The sequence below is a fragment of the Gobio gobio genome (genome assembly GCF_949357685.1).
Source record: "Gobio gobio genome assembly, chromosome: 4".
Classification (NCBI taxonomy): domain Eukaryota; kingdom Metazoa; phylum Chordata; class Actinopteri; order Cypriniformes; family Gobionidae; genus Gobio; species Gobio gobio.
Window position 1 is genome coordinate 27378593 of NC_137100.1, and position 19791 is coordinate 27398383.

Below are 19791 nucleotides of genomic sequence, written 5' to 3' on the forward strand. Positions count from 1 at the left end.
TTTTGCTATTTGTACGAATTGTTTTGAGAAATGCACTTACTTTTTTGCAAATGTCGAGGATGATTCGAGAAATGTACCAAAGCGACTGAGAAAAACTGTAATGTCAAAGTAGTTATATTTCATTTTGTTTCTTTTTTAAGTTAATTTAGAAAAATGTTTGAAGCATTTTGTTGTTTGTTAAATTAAAGTGTTTGTTCTTTAAAGTGACAACCAAGCGGCCAGTGGCCGACAGTGAGTGAACCCCACGTTTTAGCCTCTCAAATCAGCTCTTGTCAAAGTAGTTAGGCTAATATTTCGTTTAGTTTCTTTATTAAGTTAATTTAGAAAAATGTTTGAAGCATTTTTTTGTTTGTTAAATTAAAGTGTTTGCTTTTTAAAGTGACGACCAAGCGGCCAGCGGCCGACAGTGAGTTAACCCAACACTTTAGCCTCTGAAATCAACACTTGACATGTCTTGCTTATAAAATCCATATAAAACACTTAAAGCATCGTTTAAACGTTTAGCCTACTATCACCACCATCACAGTAAAAAGCCATTTTTGACAAGATGAGGCAGGCAGATCGCAATGGCGCGCGCAAACGAAACGGGCTACACAATCTAAACAAATAATAAAAATAAAAAAAACATGCTGGTTGTCTTACCTTACACCTCTCCGCGAAATGAATATAAATCCGATCTTCAATCACCGCGCTATTTGCACATTTAACGGAGTTCACGTCAACAAAAGCAACAGATATGAGCATTTTATTCATCAGCTCATTTCAAGATCAAAGACCGCATTATGAGAACGAGCGATCTAAACACTGTTAAGAGCCTTTAGTCTCATTAGTTTTAATGAAGATGATTGTGTTTTTGACTTATCTAAGTCTTAGCTTATTTTCAGTTTCACTTGTGGCAGTTTGCGTGTTGGCTTGCTTTACTCATGTTGCATAGCGCCATCCTCTAAACACTGTGCGAGTCAGTCTTGACAGTTGCGGACTCGCGATATCATGGTCTCATGTTGTTTCCACCAGCGCAGCACATCTTATTGTTTCTTTTAATTATTGAATGTCTAAAATATAAAATGAAGGAGAAGCCTAAAAAGGCCCGAAGCCCGGCCTGCGTTTGAGGTATGACGGGAAAATTGGCCCGAAGCCATGCGTCACCATAAAATTTAACTTGAGGTTTTCCAAAAAAAAAAGTGGTGGGTAGAAAATGACTCATGACGAAATCTGGTGGGTACGCGTCCCCCCGTCCCCCCCGAAATCGACGCCTATGTTCTACTTGTGTCAACACTGAGATGGTGCCAAACAAAGATAATGCGTTTTACATGCAGGAGAAGTGTAACAACTTTCAGTGTGTGAAGACAGGGAAGGAATCAACGGAATCAATATATGTGGAGAAGAATCCAGGGTCGATCCTTTCAGAATTGTTGCCCGGAATCGCTAGTGCATTCTCAGCATTCTGAGGGGAAAACACACCAGGAAAGAATAATACACAAAGCAAAGCCAATTAAATGCCTAATATTCAGATCAAATGTTAGGAGTGAGGTTTTTTTGCACTGGTCACAAACCCAAAGGGTCAACCACTTGGAAATAAAATCTTCGTTGTGGTCTAGTATAAAATTAGTTCCAGCAAGACCCAAGTCAGCAGCTTCCTGAGGATTTCCCCTTTATTTTTCTTTCCTTTTTCCTTCTATCCCATTCCTTTCTCTTCACTTTCATCTACAGTATCTTTCCCAGGGTTTCCTGGCCTATTCAAAGTTGCGTTCATCCCCCTCTCACTCTTTCTTACGTCTGTGGCAGAAGACTGATCCCCTGCTCCTCGAAGGCTGACAGAAGTAGGCTGCGGTATGTCAGAGCCCAGGACCAATCAGAGCCGATATGCATAGTAATAAGAAGCAGGGGCGGGATAATGAAGTTCCCAGCTTGCAGCCTGGAAGGGTATCCTCCGGTGTGCGCAGTGATTTATTTCCCCTGTCAAGAGCCAGGACAGCCAGGACTTGTCCTTCCCCATGGTCCCCGGGAACGGCAGTGCAGCTCCAGACCAGATCTGAGAAGAAAGGTATACCGGGGCTGGGCGTAAAACGCAGATGCCCTACATTTCACACTTGATTCTGTGTGAGACGTAACTGACAGAGAATGTAATGTGAGGTTCTGCGGGGCGGTGATTAAAGCACCAGCAGTTTTATGGTGGTGACTTTACCTGCTTATGTTGTCTTTTTAATTTAGGTAATCTTAACGTAGGCCTAATTTTTTACGATTTGACAGGGCAAGTGGGTATTGCGACTTTTCCTTCCATGGTGTATATCACTGATTGCAAATGGGCATTAGATACTATCACAGATGGGTAAAAAAAATCACATTAAAGTCAATATGACATCAAAATTTGACTTTCATAATGCATGTTCCTGGTCATATTGTGAATGATTAATTGGCGCACATTATTCAAAAAAAAAAAAAAAAAAAAGGATAGACCATGCAGGTTATTAGCCAATAGCCAAATAAGATATTTAGTCATCAGCTGTTTCCATTGCACTCAAAATATTGCATAAAACGTTTGCAAATAAAGCAACATTTCCATCCCATGTGTTCAAGAGAACAAAATCGTTTCATTGTTTTTTTGCCGCAAAATATCTGTAGTAAAAATGCAAGTTGCAGCAGTCGGGGAAGCCACTGGGGCTCCTTTTTCCTACATCATAAATGACTTGCGTCTCAGAGCGCACAGGCGAAACACAATAAACGCAGTTATGTTATCTTGCTTTCAGATGCCTGTTGTTTAGGAACGCAATCGTGTGAAACGCTTGTGGGAGGGAATTAAAGCAAATCATTTTGATGACAGACTTTGGCTCAGGCATTCCCGAATGATCAAACCAAAATTTGAGAAGCTGTGCGATGCGATTGGTCCAATCACATCCACTGTCAAAATCACATGAGTTTTCGAGGGATTTATGCAGTAAATGCACTGTAAAAAAAAAATCAGATCTCCAATTGAAAATTTTCTAAAACACATCTAAATTTTTTAGTTGGCCAAATTGAATTTCTGTGAAATTAAATTGCATCAATTCACAGAAATTCAGTTAGGCCAACTGAAAAATTTAGATTTGATCGGTCACTAGAAAATTTTCAATTGGAGACCTGACTTTTTTTTTACAGTGTGTGTTTCTATAGTAGTTTATGTGTGTCGTCTTAGGATAAAAAATGTATCAGCCTCAATTGAGCGCATATGTTTTTTATGCACTTTTTTTTTTTATGCACATCTTGTCGTTTCCATCCAGTGTTTTTTTTCCAGATATCACAAAATGTGCATTAAAAAAGGTAGATGGAAACATGGATTTTGTGTATTCAGTCATTCACATCCTGACCTGGCTCCATTCTGGTATACAACTCCCATTTTCCACCATTCATCATCAAAAATAAAACAATGATGGTATTTTAGAACCACAGAAATAAGGAAAACTTTTGTTGTTTATGTTAACATTTTATTATCAGTAAAGCAATGTGAATTTGTGAATTTTCCAAATGCAACTGCCTTTGTGAGCGTAAGATGCTTTTGAGACTTTTTAACGATAATTTGGTTAATATATATATATATATATATATCATTTTTTTCTTTTTTTTCATTTTTTCTTTTTTTATCATTAATTCTTGTTACAACTTCATTCATTGTGACTATCTCATAAAAGGCCTAATATATTATGATATTACTAATATGATATGAGATATACGATATCACTCTAACTCTACAAATCTTAAATATTTTGTTTTTTTTACAAAATAACTGTCAAACCATAAAAATAAAAGAACATAAAAAGAACAAAGAAAGTGATTAAGAAAGTATATGCTAATTAAATAGATGTAACCACCATACATCTATTTTCTATTTTTGCCTTCTTCAGACTGGCCCACGTTCAGGTGTGACACCAGTGGGTTACTCAGACCTCATTTCACTGGTTTTCTAGGGTCACATTAAATCTTCGTCAGGCTTGACCTTGGCCAAAAGTGTTAAATTTGTCCAATGAAGCACTTAATGAGTTCATTTAGGTAATTAAGCATTCAGGTGGAAGGAAAAAATACACAGCTAACATGCCTTAGGTTGGCTGTACATCAACTTGGCTGAATGATGAAAATGCTGAAGGAATCTCATGTTTTTTCATTTGTTTCAGACTTTTCAGTGCAATTTGTTAGGTTACTCTCGCAAATGTAATGTCACAAGTTCATCAGCAGAGGTCAATATCACTGGACTGCTGATGATATTACCATGACAGTTTCTAATTATCCTCCCTCATTCCTAATTATCTACTTTGTAAAAATAGTAGTTATTGCCATTTGTTAATTGGATACATTTTTTTCTCTCTGGGTGTTTGTGATGTCTGTTTAACCTCTCATTCTTTGTACCTTTGAAATTTCGATTACAATTTGTCTACACTAATTTTTGTAGTTTTCATATTTCTACAAATAGAGTGGAGGTGTCACAGATGTGATGAACGCTAGCAGTTTTTGAGTAGTGTTTTAGAAGTTGTGATGCTCTTGATCCAACTGCAAAGAGCCTTTACCAGCAATTTAATTGAGGTAAATTTGATCATATATTCACATTTTGATGCATGAGACTCAATTTGAAGAGATATTAATGAAAGAAGTCGACACTGCTGAGTTTGCGTATGTGTACATGCTTATGATTTGGGAATGCTCTGACTGCTGAAAACCAGTTAAAGAAAAAACCTGAATTTTAAACATATAAGACCAATGTGTTGGCAAAGCTTAATTCTTTGTATGTCCTTGCTAGCTGTCTATAAAAGAGTACAACTTAAAGAAAATATTCACTACATCAATGCAAGTAAAAGTTATGAAGTTAGTTTAGTTGATATATGGAGAATTGAACATGTAAGCTCACATGTAGTATTTTTTATAGCTTTATTTGTTGATTTTAAAGCTTATTTGTATGACCTTTATATCTATAATTTCTAATTCCAACTAAGAACCTACTAATGATTGATTAACTAAAATGATACATGTGTAATTGATTAAGGGTATAATTACATCAATGATATCCAAATCATTCAAAATTCTTATTATTATAAATAAGCATTGTTAAAAGCCAGACACTTTAGTCTTTAATAGACATTTGCTAAGTAGTGACCTTTAATTTGGAGTAGAAACAGGGGAAGTGACTTTATTGCATCCGAGGTGTGTCACTTTGCTCACAGTCCAATTTCAGTTTGATCTCTTATCCAGAACATAACCTGCCCTGGAGCAGGTTAGCCGTGGAATAAGTTACTATGGAGATGAACACTGCTAAAAGCCAAACCACTTTAATGCTAAGCTTAAACATATCTGGCTAGCCAGCTAAACCGCCTTCATGGTATAGGCCCCTGGCAGAAGCTTCGGTAACACTTTATAATAACTATGTAAATATAAATAACTGATGAAGTTAATTAATCATTTATAAAGCATTAATAGACATTAATAGGTGTCACAAACGCTGGTGAGGTTTCCACCAGTGGCCACCGCAGGTCTCACTCTCCGGACTTCATTTCCCATGCACCCACATTCCGGGACTTATTACCACACACCTGTTCCCCATCACACTGACTATTTAAACCCTGATTGCTCAGTCACTCACTGCGAAGTCTTGTTTGCCCCGGCTACATTTCTTAGCTTTATTCCCTGTGTTTCCATTGCCTGTGCTCTGACTCTGCCTTGTCCCTCGTTTATGATCCTGATCTGCCTGCCTTTTGTTGACTGTTTGCCTGGATACTGGACACTGATTGTTTGCCGCCTGCCCTGATCCTCTAGCCTGGTTTTACCAGACTCTCGTACATTTCATTTGTACATAGAGTCTGGCCACTCTCCATTGACAAGCGTTTACTTCCTTGAAGGCGGGTTCTCTGTTGAAGTTTAAAACTATTGGATCTGCCAAGAGTCACTCTGAATCTGCCTAACCAATCGCTAACGTTTGGTCGTGACGTATGTCAGGCGCCGTTCGCCTTTGATTCTCACATTAACTGAGCACACCACCTCAGTGTCAGTGATAAAACCTTGTGCATTCGGATTGTTATTTATTCACGGTGGAGAGGAGAGTTTTGTGTTCGGAACGCGCTGCTCTCGTGGTGCATATATCGTGCAATCATAACATGATTGTATGCTGTCAATAAAATGTCATATGCTTAGTATGATAAGAATAAATGCTGCCTTGAATAACAGCCCAATTCAAATGTTTACGTGCTTTTCTTCTTTTATTTTTTGAGCGGTGGTGAAATATTTTGCTCTTGTAAACACTTGCCAGTATTTAAAGAAATACAAGTCTAGAAATGCAAATTACAGCTCACGCAACCGCGCAGTGCTCTGAAAGGGTCTATAAAGGATATAAACAGTGAGTTTTGAAGTGATATATTCTTGAAAACTCAGAGATGTGGATTCGGACAGCAATTACATTACCACACGACCTTGGTGTTTGTCAAAAGTCGATAATTCAGCCTGGGTTTTTCTCGCGGGTGGTGGGAGACGGACGGCTTCAGCAACTCCTTCACCACTAACGGAGCGAGCTGGAAAAGACTTTTCCCGGACCACAACATCAGCAGTACAGCAGTGATTGTTCTTGCTCCGTGTAACGGGAGTTCGTCTGTTCAGGGAAGAAGGAGGCGGGAACCGGCGAACGTTTAACAACTTTTAATCAAATAATAAACACAAAATGAAAGTAAAAGCGGCAGCCCCTCACGGGCGACTGCCGCGCACAAACATAACAAAACCCAACTTAAAATCCAGGCCTGGTCCTCTCTCGTCCTTCACCGGTGTCGCTCGCCCTTATATGCCTCCGTGCTCCCTCATGAGAGGACTCGAGACCGGTGTGTCTCAATCACGCACACCGGTCTCGCTCGCTCGTCCACCTCGCCACACTTTTAACTTCTGGACATTCGTCAGAGCTGCCACACACTCGCATCTTTCTCCGACGCCATTACTGAACTACAACTCAAACTAGCGCACGACATCAACGTCATCGCTCTCAGCCACTCCCTCTGTGCGCTGATTGGACCGGTAAAAAATTGTTCGGGGGAAAACCTAAGCATACACCGCAGTCCCAGACGTAGTACTGAAGGAAAATGAAAATTGAGCGGAAGTACGTAGGAGGGCGGAGCCAGGCTACTGATCCTCTGCCTGTTATGACCATTCTCTCTGCCTTGCCTTTGACACTGCTGTTCTCCCTGATTTGACCAAAGCCTGTTTGTACATTGACATTGTTTTATTCTAATAAACTGCACATGGATCCCAACCAGTGTTGCCAACTCTCGCGAGACAAATAAGCAACCGCAGCTTCAAAAACAAGCCCAAAACAAGCCCAATATTATTATATTATTTATTATCATCAATATTATTTATAATAAATAATTTTTTTTTATCAATAAATGAGCCTGCAACATATTAAACTGAAACCTCTCAGAGTTTGAAAAGCAAAAACAGATGTGATTTTACAAAAATCATCAAATTGCAATAAAGGACACACAATATCCTCCGATCAGCTGTGAACAGAAGAGGTTTGAAGAGTAAAGAGTGACATGGAGGCCAATTATGGTAACCCATAGTCGGAGTTAGTGCACACATATTAGGGGCAGTAAGTAGTGAACACGCACACTGCAAACCGTGAAAAAGACAAGCCCTGCATCTCATTGTGCACACTATCTGCCCTAAATAGTACTGAAAATGACTAATGTCACACTATTTAGGATGGATAGTGTGCACATTGGGACACAAGCACTACAGCGCTGCAATATAGCCACATATTTAAAATAAAATTAATTCGAACCATACCTACTGTTATTATTAGTAGACTTGTTTTTTTATAATAGCCTGTAATTTTAAATACATTACAAAAATATTTTTTAAATTAAATTAGGTGCCTCTCCTCCCTCTTTCCTCTCCATCTCTGCTTGTGCTATTGTTTGTAAAAATGTATTAAGTCTACTAACTTTCATTACGTGCATTTATAACGTCACATGCCTGCACGTTGAACGCGATTTTTCTTCAATGAAGGGGAGAAGGAGGCGGGATATAAAAGGACAGATTACTACAGCACTTGTATCGTTGCACTGAATGCCTGTTGTGAGAAGACAGTGTCAGTCAATGTATTGGACAAAACAGCGACCATAAATGTAAAGAAACGAAGTTGCTTATTATATTTTCCTAACAAGCAACCACATTTTTTAAAATAAGCCCAAAAAACCGCAACCCGCGACTCGTGATTTTTTAACGCGACTTGCCAAAAAAAGAAGCCCAAAGTCGCGTGTTATACGCGGACTTGGCAACTATGATCCCAACCTGCCTGAGTCCGCGTTACAATAGGCAGTTTAAAAATACAGCTATAAATGCTTTATTCTTGATTTCTATAATGCATATCTATAATGTGTTTATTAATTGTATTTTCATACTTTTATAAATGATCAATTTATAATTTCTAAATTAAGTATTACATTATTTACAAACCAGGTATTTAGGAGTTGTCAGTGGTTCATATGATCATTTAGAAAGTGTAAGTAAAGGATTAATAAACTATTCAAATGTACATTTATACATCTTATTATTTAGATAGTAATAAGTGTGTTAATAAATGCTTTATTTACATGTATTCCTACTGTAATTCATGATTAATTCAGGTAGTTATAAAACATTTAGTAGTTGTCCGTTAACTATTTCCGTGAGCTCATCTAAAGTGAGGACTATTTATGCCTCGTAAAGCTTTTACAAAGGAAATTTAAAGGCTCAGTTATCTTCTGAACAGAAATAGGAAACAAACACAACACAGGAGGAATATAGCACATAGAAATATGTATTTCAAAATGCAAAAATGGAGACTGTACAACTAGTAACTTAATATCAAATTAAAATTTAACCTTTCTTTAATGTCATAGAAAATAAATTTCCTGTAGACCACCAGAAACTATAACTGCAGTCAAACGAGACTAAGCCCCTGCAATCTGATATAAAAATACATTTCTGTAAAGTGTAAACATTGCTGAATAAAAATGTACCAGTGGATTACACTGGATTACAGGAGTGCCAAAATACAACAAATAAAATTGAGATAAAACAATAATAATATAATAATAAAAAAATTTTGCAGTGTCAAAACAGTACTGACTTTAAAACATTAGCAGTGCAGAAGATACCTGAGCCTTTTAAATCTCCTTTGTAAAAGCTTTACGAGGCATAAATAGTCCTCACTTTAGATGAGCTCAGTTAACTGACAACTAACCTAAATTAATCATGAATTACAGTAGAAATACATGTTAATAAAGCATTTATTAACACACTGAGTAACTATTACTATATGTCTAAATAATAAGATGTATAAATGTACATTTAAATAGTTTATTAATCATTTACTTACACTTTCTAAATGATTGTATGAACCATAACTGGTTTGTAAATAATGTAATACCTAATTTAGAAATTCATTTATAAAGTATGAAAATACAATTATTAAACACGTTATAGATATGCTTATAAATCAAGAATAAAGCATTTTTAGCTGTATTGATAAACCACCTAGTAATGTATATTAATGCTTTATAAATGATGAATTAACTATTTACTAATGCTTAACGAATGATTCATAGCGTGTAGTTATTATAAAGTGTTACCGAAGCTTAATTTTGTGCTCAGTGACACATTTTTGTGTTGATTTTGTTTATTTTGGATCATTGTTCTGATGGAAGGTCCAACCACGGCCCATTATAAGAGTTCTAGCAGAAGCGGTCAGGTTTTGTTCTGTTTACTAGAATCCATGATACCATGTTTCTGAACAAGATGTCCAGGACCTCCAGCAAAAATAGGCCCACGACACTAAAGATCCAGCAGTATATTTAACCGTCGACATGGGTTACTTTTTATCCATGTTTGCACCAAGCCCATCTGGTGGGTTTGCTGCCAAAAAGCTATTTTTTTAGTTTCATCTGACCATAGAACCAGGTCACTTTTGAAGTTCAAGTCGTGTCTGACAACTGAATATGCTGGAGTTTATTTTTGGATGAGTAAGGAGGATTTTTATTGACCCTCCCACACAACTTGTGGTGATGTAGGTGCTGCTTTCTGACCCCAAGACTCAACTAATCTCTGCAATTCTCCAGATGTGATCCTTGGAGAGTCTTTGGCCACTTAAACTCTTCTCCTCACCTTGCATTAGGACACATGTCCTCTTCCAGACAGATTTGTAACATCTTTAGTGGATTGGAACTTCTTAATTATTGCCCTGGTGGTGGAATTTTTTTTCTTTCAATGCTTTTGCTATTTTCTTACAGTCACTTTCTATTTTGTGAAGCTCAACAATCTTTTGCTGCACATCAGAACTAAATATTTTTTGTGACGAATGATAAAGTGAATTTGGGCTTTGTGTTTTCTCATATTTATACTCATGTGGAACATGAAGTCATGGCTGGACAATTTCATGCTCCTAGTCACCTTGGTGTGCTAAATATTTTTAAATATGAATGGGAATATACTTCAGAGATATTTTACTAATAGGAAATTCTAGGGGTGCCAATAATTGTGGACAATATGCATTAGAGAAGAAAAAAATCATAATGTGAGTTTCCCACACTTTCAATTGTTTTACTTCAATGAAAAGTTAAAAAATTAGTGAATGTTTTGAATGGAATATCAAAAGGATAACCAATGCAGATGTATGTTCACAGACGCCTTTGTTCATATTTACCAAGGGTGCCAATATTAGTGGAGGGCACTGTATATGGTGAACACTACTGACAGTAACATGGCACTGTAAAGAATACAATCTCATGCACAAGATACAGTGTGAATCCGAACACAGTACAAAACACACACTTATCCCTCAAGACAAACACACACTTGTGCTGCTTGCCCCCGATGAGGCCCAGAGCAGGTCCCTTAGAAGACGCTAAGGTGACAACGTCAGCTTGACTTCACTAATGAATACTTCACTCCTTTTGGCTCTATTCCTTTCTCCTTTCTTCTCTCCTTTCCATATCTCCCTCTGGCTTTGGCCATCCTCCCTTTGGCCCTTAGCAAACACCATCATCTTCAGCGTGACCCGGTGGCCTCTAAATGTCGCCTAAAGACTTACTGTCACTTTGGTTTTCGTGGGGAGAAAGGGGGTGAGGAAATAGTGTCAACTGCAAGCTAAGGGTAAATACATTAATACAATTTAATGAGAAAGAAAGATGCAATGGGTTTAATAGGGTCGGCCGTTTGTACTCAAGGCCATTTGTACAGTACTTTTAGCATCCTGTATCTTGAAGATTATTTAAAGTAATATAAAAAATGAAAATCTACTCACTGTCATTTGGTTCCAAGTCATGTGTGAATATGTGGGACGCTGGTTGTTTTCTTAAAGATTTGTGACATCATGATAGCTTTGGAAACAGGCTGAGATTCATTGATAATCTTGAGCCCATTGAGCTCTTAAACACAAACTGATCATTGAGTCAGTGAGTTGAATTTGAAAACATTATCTGTCTGATTCGGAAATAAATTATTCAGAGTAGCTTTGTGAACCGGAACAAGCAATTCATTTGAAAAAGATCGGATTCAAAAGAACAATGTATTCATGAATTGGATATTTCTACTGCTTTCATGAACTGATATAAACACCCAGAGGAAAGGTGAATGACAACATTTTCAATGAATAATGTCTAACACTTTAGAATAATGGTCCGTCATTAATAGGTAACTATGCAGGAAGTAATGCAGGACTAATGAGTAGAACTACATTAACACTTCAGCTTCTACTATTAACTAATATAGAAACAAGCTGAACTAATCAGTAAGTAATATTGAATTTAGGAGATAGTACATTGTTAAGTAATCAATACTTACTGAATGAGATTAGCCTCATTAATAACTATTAACTAACTGACAAATTAAAGAACATTATTGTGTGTCTGAGACGTAATCATCTTTTTTACTCCGAATAAATTCATAAAATGCATCACTAGTTACTCAAGAGTTACATATAGTCACTACGCAGGAACTACTAGTGATCTGCACCATTATTTTAAAGTGAAAAATATGTTTTTTCACTTTAAAATAATGGTCCAGGTCACTAGTAGTTCCTGCGTAGAACCTAGGAGTGATGCATTTTATGACCACATTTAAAGACAATTTCTCACATCTCAGACACGTTAATGTTGTGATTAGTAATTAATTAGTAATTCTGTATAATTTGTCATAGTTACCTATTAGTTCTTGGTTATGCCAATCCCATTCAGTAATTATTGATTACCTAATCAGGAACTATCTTAGTCCTAAATTTGATATTACTTACTGATTAGTTAAGCTTGTTTCTATATCAGTTAATAGTAGTAGCTGAAGTGTTAATGTAGTACTACTCATTAGTCCTGCATTACTTCCATTGTTACCTATTAATGACGGACTATTAATCTAAAGTATTACCCTTGAGATATATCACATGGCCACTTTTATGATTGTTTTTTTTATTTATTACATTTCAAAGATTTCCCAGAGGTTTCTTAAAAATTCCCTTTTTGTGTTTTTGACTAGAAACAAAGTCTGAGTGAGTAAATTATGAATTTAAAATTTTCAGCGAAATAAAGGGTTATTTATTCAGCCTCATTTGACACTTCAAAAAGTCTGTAAAGAGATTGTAAAAAAAAGAATGAAAGAAAAGAATGAAAACGATATTTAAGCACGATAACTTTATATAACAGACAGATTTAATTTAGACTTTTATTCACATATAAACATTGATCAATGCACATACATAGAGCACATCAAATACAGTAAAGCAAAGCTCAAGCGTACTTGCTTGACGCACGAGAACCAATGAGGTTATCATTTGAGCTTCCATTTACCATGAGTACATTAACCTTTTAGCTCACCAGCTATTGTGGCTAGAGGTTTTCCAAAGTTACTAGCCACTCAGCAATTTTACTGGCCAACATTTTGTTGTTGTGCAATTTGTTGTTGGCTATTATGTAAATTACCATTGTACACACTCAAATCAAGTCTACATGAAATGTATAACATGTCATGTCATCAAAAATAGGCCTATTTAGCTCTGATAAGGTTGTGTGGAGAGCTCCTTAATTTAGACAGAGAACTAAATTACACTAACACTAACACTAACATTTGCTTGTCTGAAAAAAAAAAAATTATTCTCACACAATATTCTAAGGATATAAATATTAATAAAATCATGTCTGCTTTTACAAATGTAAATAATTAAATGCGTCTTGATCTGACGCACAAGGCAAACAATTGAAATCAATGGAGTACCCTGATTTTAGTGAGTGAGCGCACTCTGAACAAAACTCCGGCATTTCAGCGATGACTAATCTGAACGCCTCTGATTGTAAGACATTCATAAGGTCAACAGAATCGTGTGTGATTGGTTATAATGTGCAACGCGATTATGACAGATGCCTTTTGAGAAGACTACAATAAAATTCATACCGCCAAAGTGGCTAGTGGGAGTGACTGTGTTACACACCGAAACAGATGAAATACACCTGCAAATGGCAGGTTGATGGGTGTTAATGACAGAATTTTCATTTTGTATGCCATTTCATATAACTTTAAATGCCATCAACTATTTATCTTTATTCCTATTTGGGTGAAAAAATTGTGCTCTGTTTATACAAACACCATAAAAGTGCTTTGAGCAAATGCTGTTAACTTTTTTTTGGCCAATAATCAATACAAAAATTACACTTCTCCATTCTTAACAGTTGTCTTTCCATGGCCCTCACGCTTCAGCCGTCCCGGTGTCCTCTTCTTCGGCTGCTGGTGTTTTAGGAGCAGGTGTCGAGGTAGTGCTTGTGTTCTGGGTCTCAGCCACCAGGCTCATCTGTCTGTCCCAGTCAGCCTGCGTCCTCAGTGACCACACAACCAACAGCTGCTCAAATAGGTCACTGATGGGTGGATGCTGCAGAGATGCTCAGAACTGGCCAAAGGGTACTGGGGACATGCAGTGGCCTTTAAATTGGACTTTGAATCTCTTTCTTCAAGCTGCAGATTGGAAGCATGGAAGAACTGCAGTATGTATGTAATAATTAAATAGCATAATAGCTTTTACAGAGCATTTTCTATCTTGCATTGTAATTAACTTGAACTAAAAGTACCAAAGTAGATTGACTCTGCCCTGTAACAAATCAATGTTTGAATAATTAATGAATCTGCTATATCGCTGCTAATTGAATTTCTCTGTCATTGTCTATTAGTTTGTCGCTTCGTTTCTCAGCTCCATGGCATGATGATAATGCTTCTTGCTATACTGTAATTTTAGCAAACACACATAGTGCCATCTTCACCATCCTTACCTTTTATGAGGTCAATTCCAGGCAGGGTGTTGCTGTTTAAAGACCGCCTTAATTCAACTACGTTTTTTAGTGGATAACTGACTTCATGCATCATCTAAAAATCAGCTTGTAACCAGTCAGGTAAATTGGGGGGGGGGGAAGAGAAAAGGTCATGCACCATTCGTTTTCACCCATTTGTAAGTGTATTTTAAGTGTCCAAATACTTTTTGGGGCCACTACAAGAGTCCCCAGCCCCGTCTACACAAAGATCCCACCTATTCCATGGCGCTCTGAAATAATTGAAATGTTACTCTGACATCTACCTCACTAGGGATGTCTTTGTTGTGATCCAGACAGTCTCAGCAACCCTCTGCCAGCCTCTCCTGGAGTCCACCAGCTGTCGAGGGAGGCTGATGGATATGGATGTAGCATGTGGCATCCATTGCAGTTGGCTGATTGTGTCCATGCTGTATACTGTAGTTACCATAGGGAGAGCGCAACTAGGGTGTGTGTGACCTGATGTGGGTGTTTCGATAATGACAGCAGAGGCTTGCGTGGGTGAGTAAGAGTTTCGCACATGTATATAATCGAGCACATGCCCACCGCACATATGCCTCCATCTGTCAGCTTGGGTGGGGTTGCTGCAGGTCATGGCCTTGCCCACCTACAGCACAGGGCCGTGGGCCGGGACTTCCGCCGATGAAGCCTGGGAGGGGAGGGGCAGCCGGGTAATTACACCCTACATTTGAGTGAAAGGCATTCCTGAGGTCTGGTGTCAGTGCCACTACTCCACCCCTACCCACCTCCATCCACGGCTCACCACATCACCCCTCCCCCCACCCCGACCATCTCCCCACCAACCCCCCACACCCCCCTCCCTGAGATGGCCACTAATTGGCACATTCCCCTGCCAGTGTGGGTGCTGGGAATGTCAGTGTGCCACATGTCCCATTCGCAAGCGGCAGGAGAAAACGTCTGCCTTTTGTTGCTGTGGAGGGCCTGTCCGCAGCCGAGATGGTTTCCTCCACACTGCATCACCCTCCCACCCTAATGACAGAAAGAGAGAGACAATGAAATGCTAATTCATCAAAGGCGGTGGCTGGTGCCATTTTCACAAGGGAAATGAATTCATTCATACATGAATGATATTATATGCAGATCATCTCGATGGTGTGAAACCCTTTGAATTTACATTAAAGCTCAATAATGAACACATAGCCCCAAAGTTTAATTTGACTCGATTCCGGGTTCAAATTAAGCTGTAAAATGAATATATATATATATATATATATATATATATATATATATATATATATATATATATATATATATATAAATTGTAGTACTTTTTTATCATTGTGTTATGTTTCTCTTACAGTACAAAAAAAAAAAAAAGAATAAATCAGGCTTCATTACTAGTGCCACAATAACAATAGAACTGTTACTCTGAATTAGGAAATACAGTTATGCAAAAATGTCTCCATCCACCAATAACTTTATATTGAGGAAAAATAAATTTAAGCCTTGTGGCTTGAAGTGGACACCCTTGTGTCTGCTTGCCAGGCAGATAAATAACTGCCTTGTTAAAGTTTTTCTGCTCTGTTTTTATAGTGGTGAGTTTTATGTTTGAAGTCTTTTTATGGGCCTCTTGTCCCCTTTTTATGAACTGCTCCTGCCATCTGGAAAGTTCCAGCTGTGAAGCTCCATGTCTCATTTATGGCCTTTTGTCTGTTGATCTCAAGAGCTAGTGCTTGCCAGACTAGTGCCCATGACAGTTAAACACTGTGAAAATGTACATACACAGTACAGGGAGACGCTATGAAGGGAGACGAGAGTGAAGCTATGTGTATTGCCAAGTACATATTACAAGACACAAGGCCGTCACCCCGCTCACATTTAAAGTCGGCATGAAATTAATATTCATCTATTTTCTAAACGCATTACGCATGTTAGTGACCACTTTGCGAATGCTTGATTAAATGACAGACTTCACTCTGGTGATGTACATCTTACTTCTATCATTTAGTCCACTTAAACCCCGCCCCTTTCCTATAATCGTCTGCAAGCTCGCATTCAGATCTGCCTTCATCAAAATCAACAATTGATGGATAAAACCAGCAAACTAAGTTAGTCACCACTAAGTTCCTTTGTCAATGGTCTGTTTCACTCTGATGTACATCACAATATGAAAGATCAGATTTGTTGCTTCTTCTGCGACTTTTGTGTTGTTTGTATTGGTGCATGCAACTAATCACAGGTTTTTTGCATTATTACATTTTTTGTTTTACACGGAATTAAATCGTATACTATTGTATGACTTTGATCAAAGATAATGTTACATTTTTGTACACTTTTTTCTATAAATTGACCCCTCCACTGCCCCTCACCCCCAACCCCCAAATAAAAAAAACCTTCAAGTCTTGTGTAGCTAGACGTTTGCCCTGCAGTAGAAACTCTGTTCCACAATGTATCTCATTCTGGCCAAGAACTGCCTACTTAGACAGGATGAGACCGTCTGACTGACATGTAAATAGGCCAAATGTTGTTTGTTTAGTTTTTATGTGCCATTTAGGCCTGGGTAAACCTGAAATAGATTATACTGTACCAAAATAATAGCTGTAAGAAAAAAAATATATAATTAGAAAAGAAAAAAATAATTCAAAATGCAGTGCCAGGCTAGAAATAATATCTGTAAATGAATGTGCAGGAAACACAAAAGAAATGAGTGGAAATGTGTGGATAACGCATTGATTTTCCACAGATTTTTTTCACAGTTACTGCTTGTTACTGTCTTAGACAAATCTCTGAATATCTTTGGAAAATCTGAAGCTATGAACCTAGTTGTGTAGAAGTCTGATTGGAGCTTGTGATTTCTAAGAAGTTTGCAGTCAGCAGGGTAACAGTTTTGGGCAAGCATAACCATGTGAGGAGAAGGTGTCATGTAAAGCGTTATGGGTCGTGAGCTGATATACCATTGAAGGCCGAATGGTTACGGAACATTTTCCAGTCAACATATGAGTCACTCTGCAGAGATGCACTCGAAATAAATGGCCTTCCTGTTCCAGCCTGAAACCACACCCTCATGCGGTTTCGTGGCTGGTGAGTCTGGCCTGGGCCTCACGGCCGGCCGTGGTGAGGCTCTCTGAGGCCTGACTGAGGGGTTGAGCGGGTGCGCGTGGGGGTAGCGTGGGGGCAAGCCTAAAAACGGACTTATTAATTTTTTCATTGTTTATTGTTTACCCACAGCAAGGAAGTGTAAGCAATGGAGTGCCCATCGCTGGTAGCTCCGTGGTGGGCGTGAGGTCTGGCCGTGTCCCCTGTGGTGCCCTCCCCCTGTGGAAAATCTTACTGGAGCTCCTGGCATGCAAACAAGTATGACAGCTGTCAATTGTTGAGCTGTGAAGGAAATAGTAAAAGCTATACTCCCGGGTTTTGACAGCACACCAAGCGGTTTAGGTGGTCAAAGGTCAACAAACTGGAAAACAAGTCTTTCCTTTTCTATTTTTTTTTTTTCATTCGCATTGGAGGAACGAAGCGAGGCCTAGTGGACAGATGCGAGGAGGGGGGTAAGGCTCTCAGCTGGATGTCTTCTGTGGGGATGGCAGGGATTTCGACAAGCTTTGTTAGCTGTCAAGTGTCATCTTTATTAGTCAGCTGGGTGAGTCAGAGCTGAGATAAGAGTTAGCGGAGCCACCTGCGGGAGCTGCCGTTCATTACCGCCGGCCGCTGAGGTGTCACACTCTCCATCTATTATTTATGCTCTTTGCATTTGCACTGCCACAAATCAGCTCCCTCAGACTGAAGAAATACTGTGTATACTAAAAAACTTTGGCTGCACATACAGTATAAAGTCTTGATAAGAATGCCAACCATTGTATTTTTGTTGGTTTAATACTTGAACATTAATCAATAAGATGACTTAAAAGGGGTTAAAGTGTCAGTTCACCCAAACATTGAAGTTTTTGAAGGATCTTCATGAAAACTCTTTATTCATAATTAATCAGTCTTGCGCAACATCTTTTGAAGACAAACCAAAATGTAAAATATAAGAAACTCTTTTGCACCACCGTAGATCTCAAATGTTATTCCGTATTCCATATTTTCAAACTGGTATATTGTTTAACTAAATAATAATAATGAGCAAAACTCTAACAATAAAAACAATCGTTTTAAATGTCACAATTGAATTTAGGCATCACGACATTATGATGTACAGTATGAAAAATGGATATTCATTTTCAGATTTGACAAAGATTACATTTAGTTATTAAATTATTAAAGTTTTTCAAGATTGAGTGAGTGTTAAATGAGAACAGAGCTAATATAAATTTCAGTAAATAGGTATGCACAATTTAATCCGGGGGGTTGATACTAACCCTAAAACGAACCCTAACCTATTTATAGTGCGTCCTTAGTATACTTGGTCCTTTTTGGAGCTTGAAATACGTGGGACTGTGGAGTGTTGTTGTATAGAAAAAGATTTTCCTTTTTGAACTCTGCGGCAAAAATGCTCTCTGTTTGGAATAATATGAGAATGAGCAAAAAATTACAGAAGTTATATATTTGTTTTGAAATATTAATTTAATATATAGCTCAACTCTAGTATTGTAGTTTTGATTCTAATTTTGGTGAAATAATTATGAACAACACAAGAGCAATGAAGAATAAACAAGTGCATCCAAACATAAGAGCACAAATGAATGATACGCAAACATTATTAGCTGTTCATACATGCATAATAATCAATGTATAATTAATTACTCAAGCATTACAATGCTTTTGTTTGTTATTGTTTTTATGTTTTTTCTTGCCTTTTCCATGATCATTCCTTTCCACTGAGTAGCAAAGTAAGGTTTGCCCTTTGGGAGTACAGGGTTGAATGAGAGAGAGGAAAAAAAAGATCAAACACGAATCACACACCTCCAAACCAAACATGCGAACACAGATGCGCATAGATACACACGTACGTATCCAATCATACACATGCCTGTCTTCAGCAGCTCTTGCTTTTGAGTTGTAAAAACAGGAGCAATGACAACAAGAAGGCCAGGGATGAGAAATTTGACTTGAATTACAGCGTGAAAGTATCGTCACTTGAATGAACGCAACACTGGTTCCAGGTTTCCACACAAACAAGAAGACCTCCTTGCTTTTCCCCTAAGGACCTGCCACGTCAGAAGAAAATAATTGACGAGTTCCCTGATGTGAAAGCAATCTCGCTCAGAAAGAGAGAAAGAGAGAGACAGAGGGAGAAAAAAAGAGACTGGGAGGTAAAAGAGTGTCGTGAAAATTCTGTCTTGAACACAATCCATATACAACAGGCTTGAGAAAGAGACCTTGCTTAATGAGACTGGAATCAGCTTCGTTCAGGCAGGCAGACATTTTTTTTTCTTCATTTAGTTGTTTGTAGACCAATTTTTAAAAACCTGATCCAAACCACATCCGCATGTGATTTAAGTATGATTGTTGTATATATGTTTCAGTTTGATAGCACAGATATATATATACACAGTAAAAAATGTACGTG